General features: G+C 44.8%; 1 protein-coding gene across 2 annotated transcripts in view; it reads left to right on the forward strand.

Annotated features, from left to right (window-relative positions):
- Positions 1-247: 247 nt before the first annotated feature.
- FAM107B (family with sequence similarity 107 member B) overlaps positions 248-17,726 on the forward strand; it is a 67,720-nt gene continuing 50,241 nt past the window's right edge. Inside the window, exon 1 of one of the 2 annotated variants that reach the window (XM_029077373.2) lies at positions 248-390. The gene's annotated coding sequence lies outside the window, so the exon portion shown is untranslated. The remainder of the gene's footprint in view (positions 391-17,726) is intronic. The other variant, XM_029077371.2, reaches the window with a different exon arrangement.

Raw genomic sequence — 17,726 nt, forward strand, 5'->3', positions numbered from 1 at the left:
AGTGAGCGGCCGCGCCCCTCCCCCCTCCCCGCCCCCCGCCCGGCGATTCGGGGCTGCGGGGAGGGGGGCGGGGCGGGCTCTTTGGGTGTCTGTGTGGGTGTGGGTGTGGGTGTGTGGGGGTGTATGTGCATGTGAAAACCGAGCCGCCGGCGGGCCAGCCTGCGCTCCCCATCCGCCCGGAGCGGCAGCAGCAGCGGCGTCCGACCGACCGACCGACCGACCGACCGACCGACCGACCGACCGACCGACCGACCCCGACCCGCATCTCACGCCCCCCTCCATCCTCCGGCCCCTCGATCCGTCGGCCCCTCGATCCGTCGGCGAGCTGGGCCTGCGCGGGTCCAGCTCGGAGAGCAGGGGGTCCCGGCCGAGTGTGCGCCCCTTTGTGCGGTAGGTCCTTGCCCCTGCCTCTCCCTCTCCTCCTCTTCTCCTCCTCCTCCTCTCCCCAGCCCCCACCATGGACTTTGCACACAAAGGCTCGGCGTTGGCCGCAGAGGAGACTCGATGGATGCGCCTGGGAAGCCTCTTGCCAGCCCCCCTCCCCATCCCAATCCCAATCCCCATTCCCAATCCCCATTCCCAATCCCCATCCCCTTCCTCGGTGCCCGACTTGGCCCCCTGGGGCAAAGTTGGCTCGGTGGGGTGGGGAGTAGAGGGGGGGAAAGGGGAGAGACCGAGCGAGACGCGTGGGATGCTGCCGCCCCTTCCCCTCCTCTCCGGGGGGCGGATCGTCGTTTATAGGGTCCCCCCACCAATTGCGGGGGACTCCCGCAATGAAAGGAGGAGGGTCTGGACGTTGCTTTTGGCAAACAAAGGCCAAGCCGGCGACTGGGGGCGAGGAAAAAGCCGGGGGTCTTGCCCCTCCTCCTTCTATGGGTTCTTGGGGTGATGGGGGTGGGGGGTGGGGGGCGAGGCTTTGCTGCCAGACACCATCCAGAAGTAACTTTTTTCCTCCCCCCACCCCCAGATCTGGGATTCCCGCTCGTGCTTCTCGCCCCCAGCTTGTGAGCGGAGGTTATTTGGGTGGAACCCCCCGACGAGGGAGCCGTGAAAAGACCCGGGGTCCCATTGCAACCTTTTCCTTCCAGCCACCCATTCCAGACGGGGCGGGGGTTATCCCCGGTCAAGAACAACCGTCGGGTCAACGGGAGATCTTTCATCCGCGGCTAGTGCCCAGGGAAGGGAAATGAAGCAAACGACCTGTGGAATTCAGAGAGCCCCCGAGGGGAGGGTGAGGACGGGATCCGGGTTGGTTTTTTTGCAGGCTGGGCCTGCTCTTGGGAATCTTGCCCCGGAGAGGTGTCCCCACCTGCCTCTGGAAGACCCTTAGGGCCAGAAAAATAGGGCACCAAGTAGAAGAGAGCAGCGGGGGGGGGGGGGGGGGGGCAGGTAAAGGCTGCCACGAAAGGGGAGGAATGTGTGCCGTTTATTATTATTATTGTTATTAAGTGCCGTCGAGGCGTTTCCAATTCGTAGCGACTCCGTGGATCTACTTCAGCGAGTTAAAATCTCCCCCCAGTGTTGTAGACAGACTTCTCTCCGGCCACCGTGGTGGTGGTTGAGTAAACTCGCCCAAGAGTTGGTTGCTTGGGAAACCCCGTCTGCAGCCACTTTGGGCGCGGGAAACTTCTGTTTTTGTGATCGAATTCGATAGTGGCCGTGAATCTAAGGGTGTTGCTCTTTACCTTTTTTAATAATAGTCCATTCCCGAGCACAAGCCGCCGAGACTTGAAATAGAGTTCCCCTAGTTCGGGTATGAGTGGCTGTTTTGTTATTCAGAGAAGCAGTGTATGGGCTGGGCTGACGGTTATCTTAAAATATTGGTTTAGTACAGAATTGCAAATACCTAAAGTAGCTGTTGGGGTCAAGTGAGGAGAAGAGAGTGCAGGTTTTATTTTTACCACCCAAGCACTCGTTTTTTCCTTACCTCCTTGTGGAGGGCAAAAAAGTTTTGCGAAAAGGGGGTATCTTTGGTTATATTTACAAAGGATGGTTTACTACTTGGTTTTAAAAATAACAACAAACACATGTAGCTAAATCTTGTCCCAGAATTTGAATGCAGCAGTGCCCTCCCGAAGGATTGTGGAAGTCTGTCTTAAACTGCTGAATAACCATGAGGCTTTTCCCTCCAGTGGTCTCTGTTGATGCATAATAATGGTAATAATAATGATGGTATTTGTTAAGTGCTTACTATGTGTCAAGCGGCATTCTAAGCACTGGGATAGATACAGCCTAATCAGGTTGGACACAGACCCGTCCCTGTCGCATATAGGGCTAGGTCTTAATCCCCATTTTACAGATGAGGTGACTGAGGCCTAGAGAAGTGAAGTGACTTGCCCAAGGCCACACAGCAGACAAGTGGCAGAGCTGGGATTAGAACCCAGATCCTTCTGATTCCGAGGCCCGGGCTCTATCCGCTGGGCTACACTGCTTCCCCTGTGTTTTTTGCCATAAGGAATGTGGCTCCTGAAAGTGCTTGGGAACCACAAACTTCTCTCACTATGTAATTTCCCATTTTAATGGTTGACACCTGTACCTCTAACATCCCCTTTGCTTTATTGCATAGTAGAAGACTTGGAGAACACCATGCCGCATTGAATAGCTACGATTTGAATGGGGGAAGTTGGACCAACTCAAAAGAATGCTCTTTTTAGTTTACAGCATAGTAATTTGTGGTATCAGGCTCCTACTATGTGCCAAGCATCGCACTAAGTGTAGGGGTAGATTCAGGTCAGACACAGTCCCTTACCCACATAGGCCTAAGCCTAAGTAGGAGAGAGAGCAGGTATTTAATCCCTATTTTACTGATGAGGAAACTGAGGCACACGACTTGCCTGAGGTCACACGGTGGGCAGATAGCTGATCTGGGATTAAAACCCAGTCCCCCCTGACACTCAGGCCCGTGCTCTTCTGATTGGGTCACAGTGCTTCCCATCCAACAGCCTCCCCTTCTAACCAAATGTTCGAAGTAGGAACATAGTGATGACAGTAGGACAGCGTGAAAGTCGAATACTACACAAGGCTTTTTGTGATAACTTGCCTGTGGATAAGGCCCAGAAAATTGAGGAAGGAATCAAATAGTAAAAGCTGTCAAAATCCCTGAATCGAGCTTTAGGCTCTCCTCTGACCTCCAAGAGGTCTGGAATGGCAAACAAGGATTTTTAAAATTTTTTTATCTCCTTCAGAACTGCTGTCCCCACAGGACCAGGGTTGGGTGTGTACTCCTCTTAGGGTTGCTCATCAAAGAGAAACTTCCTGAAGGAAGTAGTGGAAGTTGAAATCATCAGACACAGTGTGAACTAGGCTGAACTAAACTGGAGAGAGGGTTCTGGGGGTCTGGACCTTCTGGTCCAGTCAGTGGAGTTAGGAAGAATCTTTGCTGCTCTCTTGGCCCTCTTGTTTTGAGCAGGAAAAACCTCCCCTGGAACACAGCACGCAGTACTAAGCTTTTGAGTGTGGCGGCAAAGGAAGTTAAGAGTAAAAAGCGTTTGTAGGAGGCGCCTAGATGCCCCTGACTGCCCTTTTCCCTTAACCCCAGGAAGTAGGGTGTTACCATAATGCTTGTGTCTTCAGATACTCCAGGAGAATTCTTCCATGCCACTCGGTCAAGGGAGCAGGGACCTGAAGAATGGTATTGGAAGCCAAAGTGTCTAGCTAGGGAACAAAACCAAAAAAGTCATCCGATGTGGGGGGGGCGCCCATTGCTGTTAACTTCCTCTTCCTTTCTCTGATCTATGCTTATTTTGTTTTTCTCCTTCAAGCTAAACATTTTCTCTCTGTCAGGGGAAGTGCTGGGCCTTAGCCTTCTGTGAACTCGTGCTCACCTTCAGCCTTTAGGTTATCCTGCTCAAAGAAACCTGCCTCCCTGGTGAATGAAATCAACATTCTTTCCTGTTTGCTTGGCCTAGGGAGTTATTTCCCCCAGGAGCCTCAGCCAGCTAGGAGCTACTTCAAGGCTGAAGCTGGGTGTTTAGAATGTTTATTTGAATTTTGTTTATTTTTTTTTCCATTGCTGTATTCCCTAAGCACTTTACCCTGGTCCCAGAGCACTTATATAAATAATAACAACAACAATGATAATTAGGTGTTTACTGTGTACCAAGCACTGTACTAAGCCTTGGGGTCTAGACAATATAAGCAGGTCAGACAATGTACATATCCTTACACTCTTGCTTTCCGCATCTGTGATTTTTATTTTTAGCGCCCGTTTTTATTTTTAGCGCCCGTCTCTACTAGATTGTAAGCTTCTCATGAGCAGAGCTTGTGTATATCATCTGAATTGTACTCTTCCAAGAGCTTATTACAGTGTTTTGACCCAGTAAGTCCTAATACATACTATTGATTTTTTTTTTAACATGGGATGAAATTGGATTTTTCTAAAGGGTTCTGGAATGAGGGACTCTGAGGGAACCTTGGAGCAGCCTCCCCTCACCCTCCAAGGCAGCAGGGAACCTGCCCTTCTTGGAGCTGGCATGGCTAGGGAAGGAGGCTGGGCATCTCAGAACTGTAGGGACACTGCAAACCTGGAGACCCTCCCTGCACTCAGATTTTTTTCCTGACATTGTCAAAAAGTATTGTTCAGTTTTTCCTCATCTTGGTGAAAATTGAGTGTGGGGGAACCCAGAAGAAAACTCTTCCAGAAACCTGATAATATGTAGAAAAAATAGTTAAAAGCTAAGCAGAGTATGCTGTATGCTTGAGGCAGTGAGTTGAGATGGCCGTGCAGTGGCAGTTAATGATGGACAGTAGCATTTAATGATGCACACTCAAGAAAAATTCATCGCTGACTGAGCATGGGTGCGGAGAGGAAGAGTCTACTTGGGTTTGGTCTTTTTGTGAAGCAGTGAGGCAAGGCCTGAATGAGCAGCCCTGGAGAGCCTGGAGAGTTCACAGTAAGCAGATCTTCTCTGGGCACGATGTGTAGCTAATTCTGGGCTTCTCTTTGCACTGGGGATGGCAGGCTCCTCAACCTCAGTGAGTGAATGCTTCTGTTTCATCTCTCCCCACCCTCCCATCGCTCTGGTTCTGGTTGAACCAAAGGGTGGCGGCTCGGACCATCATCTTGGGGCCTCTCCTGCCTGGTACTCCCTAGAGTTGGCTTCAACTCTGAGGACGTAGGAGGGCTGAGAGGGGGACGCAGTCTGATGTAAGGTGGAGTCCTTCAGCACCTTCTTTCCTAATGCCAGACACATTCTGCTACTTCCTTCTTGGCTAGGCTAAGGGCAAGCACACACATACACACATCCTTACCACCAGTCCCACTTGAGGTGATTTTTTAATGGTATTTGTTAAGGTCTTACTGTGTGTCAGACACTGTTCTAAGCAGTGGGGTAGGTATAAGTTAATTAGGTCATTCACAGTCCCTGTCCTGCATAGAGCTCACAGTCTTAAGTAGGAGGGGGAACACACAGATTCCATGAAGAGGTACCAGAAGTGAGAAAGGAGAGCTGAAATAATGTTTAACAGCAGTTTACTCGGAGAAAGAAGCTGTGGGGCCTGATGGAAAGAGCCCAAGACTTGGAGTCAGGAGACCTGGGTTCTCATCTCCGGCTCCTCCACTCGTCTGTTGTGTGACTGTGGGAGAGTCACTTTGTCTATCTGTGCCTCAATTTCCTCGTCTTTAAAATGGGGATTAAGTACCGGTTATCCCTTCCCCTTAGAATGTAAGCCCCACGTGAGACTGTCTGACCTTATTGTATTATATCTATCCCAGTGCATAGTCCTGGTGCTTAGTCTGTGGTATTTATTGAACACTTACTGTGTGCAGAGCATTGTACCAAGTGGTTGGGAGAATCCAAGAGAATTGGCAGACACGTTCCCTGCTTGCAAGGAGTTTACAGTCTAGGGGGAAGATGGATCTTAATCTAAATAAATTACGGATATGTAATAAGTGCCGTGGAGTTGAGGGTGGGGCGAATATCAAGTGCTTAATAAATACCACACTTATTATTAAGAAGGAAGGCGGTCAGGGTGGATGATGGCATTGACTGCAGGGAAAGAGGATTCGTGTAGGGGTGGGAGAGACAGTTTATTACAACTCCTGCTGATTCATCCCTCTGCTTCCTTTTAGACCCTGGACACATTCTAACTAGCAGGGTTGTGCTGAAGGATTCATTCTTCAATGGATATAATAGTGCCTAGAACAGAATAACCATTCAACCCACTTGGTAGAGGAGTAGGGGAATGATAATGAACCATACAAAAGCGATTGAAGGTTCTCCACTGTGCTAGAGAGGGTTTGTGGGAGGGTGTCTGGCTTGGTGGAGTGGGCAGGACCTGGCAAGGATGGTTCGGACAACTCATCATTTTTATTCTTGGTGCTTCCACTGACTCATCACACATCCAGGGGTAAGTCATTTAATCATTCTCCATTTCCCCTCCAACTGGGGAATGACAGGAATCCGTAGCTCTTGAGAACTAATTTAGTAAGTGCTCTGACATGCTCAGATGAAGGAGACTTGGATAAAGTATGGAGCATATCCCTGTCCATCCTCATTTACCTCCTCTGACCTCCAGTTTTCGCTTCCTGTCAAATTGTCTTTTGATAGACAGAGCTCATGATTCTATGTCAAGTGGATGTATTTTCCCTTATTCTTCTTTTCCCAAAAATATTTTTACTTCTCTTCTTCTTAGTTAAACTATTATAATATTGGATTACATGTGATTTTTTTTTGAGAAGATATGTTTTGGTGTACTATTACATTGGATTACATGCGTATTTTTTTTAGAGGAAACAGATTCTCAGTTTATTACCCCATATCGTATGTGCTCCTACAGGAAAAAAGAAGCCCCTGGTTGTCTTGGTACCTGGTTTCCGCAGCAACTGCACAGAACTTGGTGTTTCAAGACCCGAGCAGCACTGATGATTCATTTGGAATACAGAACTAGGCCCAGTTCCCTTTGTTATTCACCACAGGTCAAGAAACCATGTTTCATTAAGGTGTGACTCAATTATTTTTTGAGCACTTACTCTACACAGAGCCTGTGCTAAATGCTTGGGAGAGTACACTATAACAGACTTGGCAGAAGCGTTCCCTGTCCACAACAAGCTTACTGTCTAGAGAAAGCTTACAATTACTTAGTTGGAAATATGCGGTTTTGGACCCAAGTCTCGTCTATCATGTCATCCTTGGCGGCCAGGCCAGCGAAAGATTCATTCAATCATTTATATTTATTGAGCACTTACTGTGTTCAGAGCACACTACCAAGTACCTGGGAGAGGACAACATAATGGTAGACATGTAGACATGGTCCTTGCCCACAAGGACCTTGTAGAATAGAGGGGGAGACTGACATGTAAATTATGGATATGTTACATAAATACTGTGGGATTGAGGGTGGAGTGATTATCAAGTCCTTAAAGGGGCACAAAGTGCTTAGTGTGAATATTGCTAATACAGGAAATACTCCAAAGACCTCAACCAATCCAGAGAATTTTCACTAGCCTTAACTCTGCTCAAAGTAGTTTTTTTTCAACTCAGCCAAGCAATTGGATAAGAACTGCTCGGTTGAGGAGAAAAACTACTTTTTCAAACCTCCTGGCATAGTTTCAGTGAGGCTAAATGTACAGGATTGTAGTTCTATTCCTAATAGTGTTAGTGGATCTCTGTCATCTACCACCCACCCATTCTCACTCTTAGAAGTAAATTTTAAAGTTATTGTATTTTATCAGACCATTGCCTAAATGTATTCCAGTTTAGTCAAATACATTAGATACCTATTTATGTGTTAGGCTCTCAGCTGTCATTCTAAAAATGAATTTTGAGCAGGCTATGAATCAATTTTTTAAATATCCGTCTCCTCTAGATTGTAGGCTCCTTGAGGGCAGGGAACATGTCTGCCCAATGTGTTCTACTCTCCCATATGCTGATGCAGCTCTGCCCGCAATAAATCCCACTGATTAAACTAGGGTTTGTTAGGCCTGCAGTTTCCACTCACTGAATATACGAACTGATAACATTGAGAACTGGACTCCTCATCACAACAGGCCTGTTTATTTAGTGCCTCTTGCACACAGATCTAACCTAGTCACTTAGAACTCACTTAGAACTGAAAATGCTGAGGACCAGGGGAGAGAGATAAACGGGCCTAATCATTTAAACATTCAATGAGTAAAAGAGTAAGGGCATAGGCACCATAACAGCAGCCAAAGAAAGCAATTAATCAGTAAAGAGAATGGTAAGGCCCTGATGGGATAGACCTGTAACTGGGAAAGCTGGGTTAGCCAGAAATTCACTTCCCCTCCCTTCCAGAACGAGGGTCCCTGCATAGATTCGGGTCAAAAGCAGATATTTCTATAGAAATAGCCTCACCTTAATAAACCCTAGGCAGTATAAGAATTGCCTTTTTTTAAAATGGTATTTGTTAAATGCTTACTTTGTGCCAGGCACTGTTCTAAGCACTGGGGAAGATACAAGATAATCAGGTTGGAAACAGTCCATGCCAATCGTATTTATTGAGCACTTACTATGAGCAAAGCAGTATAACTGCTTGGGAGAGTACAGCATAACAATATCAGTCAGACACATTCTCTGTCCGCCACACGCTTACAGTCTAGAGGGGGCTCACAGTCTTAATCCCCATTTTAAAGATGAGGGAACTGAGGCACAGAGAAGTGAAGTGACTTGCCTGAAGTCACACAGCAGACAAGTGGCAGAGCTGGGATTAGAACCCAGGTCCTTCCTAATCCCAGGCTCATGCTCTGTCCACTAGGCCACACTGACAAGAACCTAGTATTGTGGTCACTGTCAAGGTGTAATAATATGGACAGGCATTTAGTCTAGTCATTGAGTCTAATTAGAAAAATGCACTTCCCCGGGGACCTTGTGGAATAATAGCTGTAATTGTGCTGTGCTGTGCACTGTGCTAAGTGCTGGGGTGGGTATGGTACAGTCAGATCAAACCCAGTCCCTGTCCCACATGGAACTCACAGTACAAGGGTTGGAAAAACAAATGAAAAATTGAATCTACTTTTTTAGTTGCTTGAAATGAACTTCATAAATAGATGGATTTGGGCTGCACCTTATAGGTCCTCACTGAGAACTGCACAAAGTAAAAATACTCATCTATATAATTAAGCAAAGTTTACTGTTTTTTCCTAACTGGAGATGTCAGTTTGAGAGGAAATTACATCGCTCAACAAAGAACCCGTAACTTGCTGTCAGAGCTTAAAATGAAACCAGGTATAAAAGTTTTGTCTGTGTGGTTAATGTCATTGGGTTCTTTTTTCTTTTTTTAAATGTTTTGTATATAGGTTATTTTTCTCTCTCCTTTGTCTTGGAGTGTTCTGGGGTAACTGACTCTTGCAGTTTAAATTTCTGGGGTAAGGGATTTGGCACCTTTCGAAAGATATGCCCCTTGTGTCTTAATTCTGAGGTTTTGCTTGGGAAGAGTACAATACTTTTTATGCAGTATTTGTACAATACCTCAGAGATGATAGACGCAGTCCCTGCCCACGAGGAGCTTAGAGTCTAGTTAGCAGTCCAGCCTAGTAGGAGACAGCAGGTTCTTTGTAATCGTTTTAGGCCTGGGACCTCCTGGGAGATGCTGGAGATTTTTAAGAACAGGTCTGGCAACAGGCTTGTCCCCTGCTGGGATGAAGATACTTTCATACCTGGAGGCAGGGGTAATTAGTAGGGTCACTGGGAGGTGGTGACAGAGCTGGAGAGGTCCGGAGAGAGTTAGAAGGATCTAGTAGGGTTAGAAGATACACCTTAAAATCAATTACAGGTGGAAGGAAGAAGTAGAGAATAAAAATATGTCCATAGAGGCTGGATGGAGATTGAGTAGGTGAGACCTTTAAGTACCGTTAACTTCTCTGGATCTCTCTCTCCCACTCTCTCTTTCCTCTGGGCTACTATGGCAAACCCAACCGTTCTCCCTTTTCCCTTCCCCAAATCTGACCAAAGAACACTCCCAGTTTTCTCCAAATTTCACCTTCATCTATTCTGGGCCTTTGGTGTCTCCTTATCTGGCAATTACCACCACCCCCCGCCCCCCCACCCCCACCTTTTTTTTTTTTTTTACGAAGTCAGTAGACCTTTCACCCCTAGGCAGAAGGGAGATGCCTTCCCCCCACAACCCCAACTCCCATTTTGTAAATGCAGGAATGAAGTAAGTGCTGAGAGAGTTTGTCAATCTGGGTTTCAGAACTTCCTCATCTCTGGCTGCTCTGTAAGATTTTTCTTCCTGCAAATATTTTCATCTCCCAAGAGCAAAGAAAAATGAACTCTCTTGTCTTTTTCTCTTTACCCCCAATTAAGTTAAAGGCCTTCAGGGAGAGAATTATATTTTATTATCACTTTTCCAATGCTTAATAGAGTGTTTCACACCCTAGTTTAACTCTGCAGTCATCTGTGTATGTGGTAGGTTTAGCTTAATTCCCAAATTACATCTTTTTCACAAACTCCTTGCTTTTCATCTGAATGATGGAAATACAGTGTAGAGTTTCTGACTCTTAGTGCTCTTATTTGTGTTGGAAATTGAATCACTGGCAAGTACAACCTCAGCGTCTTTTGTATAAATCCTTCTTTGTGATCTTTTGCACATACCAAGGAAAATTTCAACTATTTCCTATTTCAAACATTACTCAGGAATTGTGGGACTCTTTCCAGAAATCATCAAAATTTTCAAGCCATGCTTTCAATTTTAAGTAGTGGCATAATATTGTAGCCTCATGGAGGATTAATTTGGTAAGTCACTGAATTCCTCTTCGGTCTTCTTTCCAACACCTGTGTTTCTTTAAAATTAGTAGCATGGCATAATGGATAGAGCACGGGCTTGGGAGATAGAAGAACTGGGTTCTAATTCCATCTCTGCCAATTGTCTGCTGTGTTGCCTTGGGCATGTCACTTCACTACTCTGTGCCTCAGTTTCCTCAACTGTAAAATGGAGATTGAGATTGTGAGCCTCTTGTGGGATAGAGACTGTGTCCAATCTGGTTTTCTTGTATCCACTTGTATCCACTTAGTAAGTGCTTAACAAATACCACTATTAATAATAATAATAATAATAATAATAATAAATTAGTTATTTTAGCAGTTCAAGTTGGACAGTGTTGTTGGTGTTAATCTTTTCATAGAACTTTACAGCTCTATTTACTGTGTGTAGTATATATTGTCACGCAAGGTGTAAGGAAGATTGAAAATTAAATGAAAAGTTTAAATAGCCTGATTTTCCCCAAGGGTGAATTTTAAACTCCAGCTTTTTGGCCTAAATTCAAATTTGGATGTTTATTGCTTATTTTGTTTGGTCAGTCTCCAATAATTTCCAAATTAGGTCCCATCAACTGCCGTGTTTTCACTTCCCCTAGTTAAAACCTTTTGTGAAATGTTCTTGGCAACTGGTGGCTTTTTGTTTTCCATCTCCAAGGTGCTATTCTTGGTGTGGAGATGTATGTGAGGTGTGATGCAAGACATTTTTCTTTGGAAGTTGTGACAACTGGAGTTGTCACAGAGGGCAAACACCTAGGTTAGAAAAAATTCAAAGAAGACAGATTAATTAAGACTTCCAGCCTTCAAGCAGAAGATAAAACCTTCAGTTTCTTTTGCATGCATTCCTCTGAATGCCCTTAAACCTCAGGAAGAGGGGGTGTAGGAAAGTCACAAAGGCAGCATCTCCTTTCCACAGTTCTTCTCTTTATAGATTCCCTTGGCCTCTCCCTTGTGTTCTCTTCTCACCCTTACCCCCTCCAAGCCTATCTGTTTCTCTGTTCCACTGCTTGTCTTGTAGGAACATTTCCTTTTTGGCTTTACAGAAAACCAAGTAAATGTGAACATTTGGCCAATGTGCCTGCTTTTAATGGAAAGTTGGAAATATGAAATCATGAAAGAGTATGTATTTTAATGGGCTTCACGGAAATCATCAATGGTTGGTAATTCAGGTCAGATATGGTTCCTCTTCCACATGGGTCTGTCAGTCTAAGAAGCGAGAACAGATATTTAATTCCCATTTTGCAGATGAGAGAACAGAGACACATAGAAGTTAAGTGACTTGCCCAAGGTCACCCAGCAGGCAAGTGGAAGAACAAATCACTTTGCAACTAGGTAGAAAAGCATGAGATAGTTCCAACAGCCATGTGGTTTTGTGAAGAGTAAATTGTCAGACATAACGTAATCTCCTGTGGTTTGTATGTATGGACCTTACCATTATCCTGGTTTCATCTTTTTTTATGTATCTGCTGCCACACTAAATGGGGGCTTATACTTGAGGACCAGAACAATGTACTTTTAGTAGTAGTAGTAATAATAATAATAATAATACTGGTATTTAAGCACTTATGTGTCAAGCACTGTGGAAAGTGCTGGGCTAGATACAAGATGATCAGGTCCCACATGGGGCTTCTAGACTAAATAGGGAGAACAGGTATTGACTCCCCATTTAGCAGATAACGGAACTATTTATGGAGTGTTTACTGTGCGTTTTGCGGAGCACTGTACTAGGCACTTGGGGGATCACTAAGCACTTGGGGGATTACAATAAAATAGACACAAATTACAAGATAAGTGACTTGCCCAAGGTCATGAAACAGATGAGTGGGGGAGCTGAGATTAGAGTGTCAGAAGACCTCCCAGGCCTATGCTCTTTCCACTAGGCAACACTGCTTAACACCATTAATAATTATGGTATTAATTAAGCGCGTACTATGTGTCAAGCACTGTTCTAAGTGCTGGGATAGATACAAGGTAATCAGGTTGTTCCACGTGGGCTTCACAGTCTTAATCTCCATTTTATTTTACAGATGAGGTAACTGAAGCACAGAGAAGTTAAGTGATTTTCCCAAGGTCACACAGCAGAGAAGTGGCGGAGCAGGGATTTGGACCCACATCCTCCGACTCTCAAGCCCATGCTCTTTCCACTAAGCTATGTACTACTTCTACTACTACTGTAGGCAGGGAAGATGCAGTGTGGTTTATGGGTGAAAATTGTTCAGTTCTTCTATTACACATAAGTACAAATTTTGGATGAGACATGATGGGACAGACTTAGAGAAAGGTTTTCCGACAGCAGGTGCCTGTCTGCTTACAGCAGAACATAGGGTCAGAAAAGTGTCAATTGTGTTTTTGCTTGTGACATTGGATGCAGGGTGAGAACTGTACTTGAATGCAAGTTTTCCTTAACACATGATCCTGTGAGAAAGCAACTCTTATGTAGTTGAACAACTAACTGGCTGTTTCTGAAAACCATTGGGTTATATTGATGTAAGACACTGAAACAGAATCTGGAAAAATTGTTGTCTTGCAATGACTTTCCGGTCAGGCAATCACGATTATTGAAAGCATAGTGTTTTCAGAGCCCCAAGAGGCAAAGGTCAGTGGGAAATTTGAACAGAGACTGGGTTTAGTTTCAAGCTGTTTTCTGCACTGTGAACTTCACAAGCCCCTGATGTGTTGAAACCCTCATGGGCTTTGACTGTAACAGACGTGTTTGTTGGAATGGAAAGCATCTAAACGTTTGTCTCCTCACCCCTTATCCTCCCTGTTCAACTCATGGATGTATCTTTAAACTCTACTATTTTTCCTTACTGATAACTTTTGTTTTTGGGTCTCTCTCCCTGACTAGACCATAAACTCCTTGAAGGTGGGGATTGCATCTGCTAACTCTGATATACTCTCCCAAGTGCTTAGAACCATGCTCTGCACAAAGGAAGAAATTGATAAATACTCTAAATATGAATAAATACTTGGGCAAGTCACTTCACTTCTATGAGCCTCAGGTTCCTCATCTGTAAATGGGAATTAAATACTTGTTCTCCCTCTCCTTTAGACTGTGGGATAGGGATTGTCTGAGCTGATTATCTTGCATCCACCCTAGTGCTTGGCACATGAAAAGTGCTCAATAAATACCACAACTAATGTCATTATTGGGAACATCTACTCTCTTCCCTCCTGTTCTCTTCTGAACATGGATGTTATGGATATAGAGTGTCTTTTTTTTTTTTAATGGCATTTGTTAGGTGCTTACTGTGTCCCAGGAACTGCATTAAGCGCCGAGGGTGGTACAACCTAATCAGATTGGACATAGTCCTTGTCCCGCATGAGGCTCACAGTCTCTCCTCTTTCCAAATGAGTTAACAGACCCATAGAAGTGAAGTGACTTGCCCAAGATCACACAGCAGACAAGTAGCAGAGCCAGGATTAGAACCCAGACCCTCTCTCTCCCAAGCCCATATTCTTTCCACTAGGCCACACCGCTTTTCTTGGTAGTGTTGAAACACTCCTCGCAAGTAAGGAAACAGACATTTTTCTTACATAGCTTATTTCCGGCATGAAGGTTTCCGTTTCCTCTGAGGCAGTTCATCGTAGCTTTGAGAGAAAGAAACTTAAGACTTGGTCAACTCCGTTCTCTCTTCTCCACTCTTCTCCTAGTCCCCCTTATCGAAACCATCCCTAGCTCTCTGACTCCACACTGCCTTAAGAGGTAAAGAGCAGCCCAGGGCGTAGCGACATCTCTAAGGCAGACCAAAGAACACTTGAAATGAGGGTAAGGATAAGACGTGGTATGCATCAGGTGAGCCCGCTGGCATCCTGTGAAAATAGTCTGTGGTGAGTGAGGCAGTGTCCTACCTGCCTTATGCCCTTTCACACACAAACCTTCACCTCTCTTCTCTTTGCAGTATTTTGGTTGAAAAGGGGACAGAGAGGCAGTGAATCTGTTCACTAGAGCAGAGAAAGGACTGGTTTCTATGCAACTGTTGCCCCTGATCCCTGATTGATTTGCTTATTCCGGACATCCTGGAGTAGTTAGGGGACTTTGAAGAGTGTTATCTCTCTGGATCTGTGCCTGCGGGCAGGGCAAGGTTCCTGCCGCAAGCCTCTGTTTTTGATTTGGTTGAATTTCCATTCCTCTGACCTTCTTGGCCCTCCATGCCCTTCCATCCGCCCCCCCCCCCCCAGACAAACTACCAAAATTCAGTGGAGTTCGACAAAATTTGGCTCCTGCTCTATTGTACTCTCAAGTATTCATTCAGTTGTATTGGCGAATGGCTAGTATTAGCCATGTGACTTTCGGGTAATTCACATGAAACAAATGGCACTGTCTTGCTCCAGTAGAAAGAAAGATAGGCTTGAATCTGACTTTTTGAGAGCAGAAAGCAGGGCGTTGACTTTCCCCCTGCTGGTTTTGGAATCTGGCTGGATGATGTATTCACTACCCTGGATAGAGAGGAGGAAGTGGGCAGTGCAGTGGAGAGCTCCTCAAATTGGCTTGGTTCCAATGAGAGCTCCTGCAAACATTTGATGTGATGGGGTAAAGGGGAAATGGAGACGGTGAAGGTGAATTGGTTGGCCACATTGCCCAGATGGACAGCAGAGCTAACTTTTGAGAATGGAGAAACAGTGTGACCTAGTGGTTAGAGCACGGGCCTGGGAGTCAGAAGGACCTGGGTTCTAATCCTGGCTCTGCCACTTGTCTGCAGTCACGACCTTGGGTGAGTCACTTCACTTCTCTGGGCTTCAGTTCTGTCATCTCTAAAATGGGGATTTAAAACTGTGAGCCTCCCCCGGGAGCCTCCCAGGGGACATGGACTGTGTCCGACCTTAGTATCTTGTATCTCTACCCAGTGCTTAATATAGTGCCTGGCCCATAGTAAGTGCTTAACAAATACCATTTAAAAAAAAGAGGAATAGGGATCCATTTTCAAGATATTTTAGCCACCCCAATGCTTAGTACCGTGCTAGGCACACAATAAGCACTTAACAAATGCCACAATTATTAAAAAGGAAGTCCACTCTCTGGTAGGCTTTCTACCGCTTCTTGAACCATAAACTTCTCAATTATTGAATAAATCCTAGGATTGTGTGTGCTTAGGGCTTGTAAGGCAGTGCTCTAGGTATGGCTCGATTCAGAATTCAGTTGAATTTTCAGACCAGCTTTCCAGGGAAATACAGGGAAGAAAGTGACCTAAGCGCTTGCTTTTGGTGTATTTCAAGAGTACTTTTAGAAAAACTTAGTATAACTACATGTATCACCTGGCCCACTGCCGATTATTTACTAGAGCACATAATATTCTAGTGATCCTTTATATCTCTTCGTTGCAAAGTATTTTATGGTAGAATGATCATCATGAGTGTTCTCTACTAAAATACTGGGTTAGATACAAGGTAATCAGGCTGGATATAGTCCGGTCCACATGAGGCTCGCAATCTTAGTAGGAGGGAGTAGGATTTAATCCCCATTTTACAGATGAGGAAATTGAGGCCTAGAGATGTTAAGTCTCTTGCCAAAGGTCACACAGCAGACAAGTGGAATTAGAACCTAGGTCCTCTGACTCCCAGGCCGGTCCTCTTTCCACTAGGTCATATTGCCATTTGACTTAAGCGCTCACTGTTCGCCTGACATCCAACTCTTCTCCTGCTAAGCAAATGAGAGTTGACTTGATTCAGTTGCTGCTGTTCCTCAAAACACATGCCCTGAGTTAGGCCCCTTAGGGAGCCGATGTGGGAAAGTGTGGCCCACCTTCAGAAATAAAGGGGAATTCACTTGATAATCACTTTTTCCATCTTTTTTTTTTAATTTGCAAAAGTTTAGTTCCACATTAAAAGGGTTTTAGTGGTGACTCTGGTTTTGATAACTTGGAATGTGATGTGTGTGCTTTCTACTAAAATGCATTTCACTGACTGTGGTAATTGGCAGCATGGACGTGCTTTTATTTGACTCCTTTTCCCCAAACAAATCAGAGAACTTTAATACATTCTCTTTAGGAAGAGAATCCCAGAGCTGGAAGAGGCCCCCAGAAATCACTGGGTCTGTGCTCTATGCTTTTCAGAGAGATTGGAGATTTTTTTTCCATTTTTTTCTCTCTCTTTTCAGAGATTGTCCAACATCCTTCTGTACTGTCTTCTTTCATTGACCACGTTTTACCTTTCAAATCTGTGTAGCGCCCGAGAGGAAGGCGTAGTTGTAATCTCTTCTGCAGTGTATAACTGGATTCTTAAGCCTGTAGTGCAGAGGGACAAAAGTCACTTAATTGGAGTTTAGCATAATTGGAGGGGTCCACCCCCTAGACTGTAAAATCATTGTCTACCAACAATGGATCCTGTCTACCAACTCTCTTGTATGTTATTCTCCCAAGTATTTAGTACAGTGCTCTGCACACAGCAAGCGCTCAATACAAACCAATGGTTGATTAATTCCTATGCATCAAACCAACCTGTCTTCAGTTCATTACATCAGGCTTGCAAGCTCCGTGTAGGCTGAGAACATGTCTGCCAATTCTGTTTTGATCTCTTCCAAGCACTATGCAAAATGTTCTGCATAGAGCAAACACTCAGTAAATACTGTTGATTGATTGACTCATGCTTCATCAGCCTGTCTTCAGTTCACTGCATCTAAACTGTAAGCTTCTTATAGGCAGAGAATATTTCTACCAACTCTGTTGTATCATACTCTCCCAAGCACTAGTATAGTGTTTGGTACATAGTAAGTTCTCAAAATATTCAACTGATTGCATCTGCCTGAGAAACTCATTCATAACAAAGCTTCTACATTGTGTCTTCAGGAATCAAGCTGTCACTTCTTTCCCCTGGATCAGCACTCATGTATATATCTGTAATTTTATTTATTTGTATTGATGTTTGTCTCCCCCGCTCTAGACTGAGCTCATTGTGGGCAGGGAATGTCACTGTTTATTGTTGTATTGAACTTTCCAAAGGGCTTAGTACAGAGCTCTGCACACAGTACACACTTAATAAATACAGTTGAATTGAATTGTTTGCTAGTTGGGTGTT

This window comes from Ornithorhynchus anatinus, chromosome 13 (assembly GCF_004115215.2).
Source record: "Ornithorhynchus anatinus isolate Pmale09 chromosome 13, mOrnAna1.pri.v4, whole genome shotgun sequence".
NCBI classification, from domain to species: domain Eukaryota; kingdom Metazoa; phylum Chordata; class Mammalia; order Monotremata; family Ornithorhynchidae; genus Ornithorhynchus; species Ornithorhynchus anatinus.